The sequence below is a fragment of the Mastomys coucha genome, unplaced genomic scaffold (genome assembly GCF_008632895.1).
Source record: "Mastomys coucha isolate ucsf_1 unplaced genomic scaffold, UCSF_Mcou_1 pScaffold22, whole genome shotgun sequence".
Lineage (NCBI taxonomy): Eukaryota > Metazoa > Chordata > Mammalia > Rodentia > Muridae > Mastomys > Mastomys coucha.
Window position 1 is genome coordinate 28,753,657 of NW_022196905.1, and position 6,138 is coordinate 28,759,794.

A 6,138-nucleotide genomic window follows, 5' to 3' on the forward strand; every position below is an offset into this window, starting at 1 on the left:
GGGTGCAGGGGGGCGGGGGCCTGGAGAGATGACTCAGTGGTTAAGAGCACTGACTGCTCTTCCAGAAGTCGTGAGTTCAATTCCCAGCAAACACATGGTATCTCACAACTATCTGTAATGGGATCTGATGCCCTCTTCTGGTGTGTCTGAAGATGGTGACAGTGTACTCATATACATAACATTTAAAAAAAAATGCCGGTGGTGGTGTTGCATGCCTTTAATCCCAGCACTTGGGAGGCAGAGGCAGGTGGATTTCTGAGTTCGAGGCCAGCCTGGTCTACAGAGTGAGTTCCAGGACAGCCAGGGTTACACAGAGAAACTCTATGTCGAAAAACAAAACAAACAAACAAACAAACAAAAAAAAAGATTAAAACTGATACCAAAAAATACTGCCAGTAAACTGAAAACTCTGTGAGATGGCACAGAAGTTAAGAGCACTGCCTGCTCTACTAGAGCAGCTGGGTTCAACTTCTAGCACTCCTATCAGGCAGATCACATCTGTCTATAACTCTGCTTCATGGCATTTGACATGTCTGATCTCCACAGGCCCCAGTATTTGTGTATATACCCACATGAAGATACAAATAATTTAAAGTTAGTGGAAAGACAACAAAATGTTTACTTGGAGTATTGGTGCATACCTACAATCCTAGCACTTTAATTGAAAGGCAGGGCCACCATACATTGAAGGCCAGTAGTGAGTTCCAGGCTATTTTGTACTACCTTGTCCCAAAATAAGCAAAAAGGCAAGTGGTCTATTTAATAAGGACCAGTATCTGAAACATATAACAACTAAAATAGTTTAAAGAGATGGACATAGGAGTTAGATAGCTTGGTGTATAAGAGTGCTTGTGCAAGCATGACGACCTGCATTCAGATTGATTGATTGATTGATTGATTGATTTTTGGTTTTTCGAGACAGGGTTTCTCTGTATAGCCCTGGCTGTCCTGGAATTCACTATGTAGACCAGGCTGGCCTTGAACTCAGAAATCCACTGTCTCTGCCTCACAAGTGCTGGGATGAAAGGCATGTGCCACCACTGCCCATTGTGTGTAATGTCTTTAGCCATAGGGTGTTACCGTCTAGTTCTGCCATAGAAGCAACAGCAGTAGCAATAGCCTTTGATTTCTGGGGCCTCAGGGGCTTACCTGGCTAACAACTCCCAAGGAGGTAAACCCACCCCTGGCACTGCTGTTTTCAGTCAGAACCGTATGGCCACTGGGAGTGTTCCTTTTAACCCACATACATTTGAAATTTTCTTTTTAATTAGCCCCAGTAGGATTCTAAGATAAGCAGAAGTGTCATTGCACCTGATTGTCTCTCCAGTGGTTTTTGAAAACTAAAATACACAGAGGTTAGCATGTCATCTATATAATAAATGGCGGATTTATTAGAGGAGAGGCAGGACAAGGCAGCATGCTGAACCACCATCCCATAACAAAATTCAGCCAAAACAAAGATAACCTTGCTGAAGTACTCAGAATGTGTGTGTTTAATCTGTTCTCAGAGTCATGTGATCCCAGTGAGTCACAACTAAAAAGATACTAAAGTTGGACATAATAGTCAAGGTCTTCTAGAATATGGAAAGGTTCCATCTATTTGTATTATTTTCTTCATGGATCAAACTTGGTTACAAATCATGGATGGGAAGTCCTTACTTAAATCACTCACTCCTTGTGACTCTCAGAAATGTTCCCTGAGCCATTACATTTCCCTATCCTGGAGCTCTTTCACAGATCCTCCCTACATTTTTTAAATTATTGCTTCTGGTGAACTCAGTAGACCTGACTTAATCTGCTCAGCTCTACTCAGGGTCAAAGGTGAGTGTGACCCTGCCATCTCCTGTTGTAGCTGATGGCTCCCTGGGTCAGAATAGCCCAGGGTTGGCACTGTAGTTGTAGCTGTTATTCCTCAATCCACCATGCCTGACAGTTGGAGGAGATTCTCATACCTGCTGGCTTTTCTAGCTGCATCCCAATTCCCAAACAACGATTCATAGGTTGATTTATTTATGAATAAATGCCTACGCCATATGCTTTGGCTCATTCCCCAACTAGCTTGCAACTTAAACTATTCTGTGTCTGCCACAGGCTAGTTACATCTCCTCAGTTTCATGAATCTGACTTCCTCAGCGTAACTATCTCTGAGTTCCAATCTCTCTACTGGAACTCCCAACTCTTTCTTCCTGCCTTCTGCTAATAGGCCATCTGGTTTTTTATTGAGAATTGATGCTTCCACACAGTACACCCAAAGATTCTCTCTACAGTTTCTGACTGGGCAAACCATCTCTACCCTTGCACATCCTCTTGTGGGAGAAAAATGTACCCTTCTTCCTCTTGGGGTATAAGTATCCATCCTGAAACAGGCTTGATCTTTTTTTTTTTTTTTTTTCCTTTGAGACAGAGTTTCTCTTTGTAGCCCTGGCTGTCCTGGAACTCACTCTGTAGACCAGGCTGGCCTCGAACTCAGAAATCCACCTGCCTCTGCCTCCCAAGTGCTGGGACTAAAGACGTGCGCCACCACTGCTTGGCTTGAGCTTCTTTATTTGTTTTCATCATTGAGGGTTTTGTGAACTGTTCCTCAGGCTTCTTTCAGAAGCTCCTTAGCACAGAATTTGGCTTTTTATCAGGTCAACATAAATTCACCACCTTTGAGCCTATTCCTCTGCTTTACCACTTTTTTAAAAAAATTCTTTTTTAGGTTCTTTTAATGTACAGACACATTTTATGTGGTGGCCTAAGTCACTGAGATCTCCTCCTTTATAAAGTCTTGCACCCTGAAAGGGCTCATTCAGTATAGCCACTGAGGTTCCATACCAGCCTATTGGATCAACCTGTTCTTTTTTTTTGACAGGGTTTCTCTGTATCCCTGGCTATCCTGGGATTCACTCTGTAGACCAGGATGGCCTCGAACTCAGAAGTCCACCTGCCTCTGCCTTCCAAGTGCTGGGATTAAAGGCGTGTGCCACCACCGCCCGGCAATCAACCTGTTCTTTTTTTTCTTTTCTTTTTTTTTTTAAAGATTTATTTATTTTATGTGTATGAGTACACTGTAGCTATACAGATGGCCATGAGCTATCATGTGTGTGGCTGCTGGGAATTGAACTCAGGACCTCTGCCTGTCCCACTTGGTCCAGCACCACTCGCTCTGGCCCTTCGCTCTGGCCCGGCTCACTCCAGCGTAATTCACTGTAACTGTCTTCAGACACACCAGAAGAGGGCGTCAGATCTCATTATGGGTGGTTGTGAGCCACCATGTGGTTGCTGGGATCTGAACTCAGGACCTTCGGGAAGAGCATTCAGTGCTCTTACCCGCTGAGCCATGTCGCCAGCCCCCGTCAACCTGTTCTTTAACTCCTCTGTGAACATAGCTCTGTCTGGCCCAGTGAACTGGGGTTCAAACAAAGCTTTTCTTATTTTTAGTTCCTTGATTGGTGTCCGTTTCTCCTCTGTGGTTTCTAGCCCCTGCTATTTGTGGGGACCTCAGGTGGAGACAACCAAGTGTTCCTAATGGCTTTAATAAGCCAGTCCACTAGGGACTGACTCTTTGCATTCTGTCTCAGGTCATAAATGGGGCCTTTGCCTTAAAGAAGGATATGTAGTTACATTACTTAGTTCTTTTGGACTCCACTGCAATCAGACAGACCCCTTCTGCTCCCATGCCCTACAGCCTCACAAGAGGCAACAGGCTTTTTCATTGTTTAGAAATATTTTCTAGCTAGGCAATGGTGGTGCACGCCTTTAATTCCAGCACTTAGGAAACATAGGCAGGCAGATTTCTGAGTTCAAGGCCAAGGCCAGCCTGGTCTTCAGAGTGAGTTCCAGGACAGCCAGGGCTATGCAGAGAAACCCTGTCTCGAAAAACCAAAAAGAAAAAAAAAAATCTAATTTCAGCAGGTCATGATCGCCTTGTAGCAGACCATTGTAAAAGCCCCTTCTGTACAGTGGACTGAAGATTCTCTCTCTCTTTTTATTATTTTGACTAAAGGTTGGAGTTGAAGGCTCTCTCTTACTGCTCTTACCACTTCTCATCTTCTTGTTTATCTAATTTACTTGGCAGATCAGAGGCTAACATAGAGGATGCTAGCTGTATCTCTCATTACAACTGCTCCTTTTCACAAACAAGTTCTGACTGGATGCCATCTTGGCCTCAGATGCATTTCTGGCTACACATGACAGAGGCCAGACAACTTCTGCTGCTGCATACTGACAATCATAACCTGTGTACTAATGTCAAAGACTGCAAGATTTCCTCTAAACTCTTAGCTGTTTTCAGAGTGTCTCCATATACACGTGATGGACCCCACTCATAAAGCATCCCGGAATTCCTCCCATATACCTTTCTAATCCTGACAGCTTAGCCTTAGTTGCACATTTCACTAACCATAGCAAGACCTATGCAAGCAACCACTGTCATAGCACAAAGGTGCATTAACACAAACCACACAGGAGAGCACAACTGTGTCAAATTTTCTCTTTGGATGCTTCCATCTTGGCCTGCTTTGCCTTAGATGCATGTCTTGCTGCTCATAGCCAGGTTAATGTACTCACTCTTTCCCAACTTGTCCTTGGTTCTGTTGTGTCCCTGTTTGGGTGCTAGATATGTTGTGTGACAAAACTTTTTTTCTGGGGAGATGCAACACATGTGTACTCCCCATAGATAGGGATCCCATAACAGACAAAACTATGGAGACCACCTAAGTCCAACAAAGTTGGTGAACCGGCAAGGTTTATTGGGGTTACTTACAGGAACATGGGTGATGAGTTACTTACAGGAGCGGAACTGAAATATACTACACAGTCTACATGCAGCTCAACAGGTAGAAAGGTGTCCTTTCTAAGTGACCCACTTGGTCTAAACCTCTTCCAAACAGTTCTACTGGGTTTTGTTTCTTTTTTGTTTTGTTTTGTTTTGTTTTTTTGGTTTTTCGAGACAGGGTTTCTCTGTATAGCCATGGCTGTCCAGGAACTCACTCTGTAGACCAGGCTGGCCTCGAACTCAGAAATCCACCTGCCTCTGCCTCCCAAGTGCTGGGATTAAAGGCGAGCGCCACCAATGCCTGGCCAGTTTTGTTTCTTTTAGGCAGCTAGTTTGCCCATAGTCTTTTTTTGTAGCTCAGCTTGTCAGAATCTTATTTCATAGCTTAGCCTATATGAGATTAGTCTTCTTTGCAGCTAGGTTGTCTGGGAGAGTGGGGCCTGGTGAATCTAGTCAGTTTTAGGGACTTCCTGAAGCTATTTGGACTTGTTTACCTTGTTTAAGTAATTTCCCTATAGGATGAATTTTTTTTAAAGATTTATTTATTATTATACATAAGTACACTGTAGCTGTCTTCAGACGCACCAGAAGAGGGTGTCAGATCTCATTTCGGTGGTGAGCCACCATGCGGTTGCTGGGATTTGAACTCAGGACCTTCAAAAGAGCAGTCAGTGCTCTTACCCACTGAGCTATCTTGTCAGCCCCATGATTTTTTTTTTTTTTGTGGTTTTTTTGAGACAGGGTTTCTCTGCGTAGCCCTGGCTGTCCTGGAACTCACTCTGTAGACCAGGCTGGCCACCACTGGCCAGCGAATTTTTTTTTTTTTTTTTAAGATTTGTTTATTTTATATATGTGGGTATACTGTTGCAGTCTTCAGACACATCAGAAGAGGGCATCAGATCCCATTACAGATGGTTGTGAGCCACCATGTGGTTGCTGGGAATTGAACTCATGACCTCTGGAAGAACAGTCAATGCTCTTAACAGCTGAGCCATCTCTCCAGTCCCAAAATGTTTCGGTCTCAGAGGAAGTTGTTATACAACAGTTGGTGCTGCCAACTGTTGGTCGTCCCCATTGAATCTCAACTAGACAATTCCTTAGGCATGCCTTAAGCTTGTTTCCTTGGTGATTCTAGATCCTGTCAAGTTGACATTAATAACCCTATCAATGGATATGTAAGTTACCAGTCACTAGTGAAATGTTAACCAAACCCACCATAATGTAGTATTTCACATGTATATCAGCTATAAAGTGTTAGCAAGAATGTATAGAAATTAGCCAGGTAGTGGTGGCACATACCTTTAATTCCAGCATTTGAGAGACAGAGGCAGGTGGGCCTCTGAATTCAAGGCCATTCTGGTCTACAAAGCTAGTTTTAG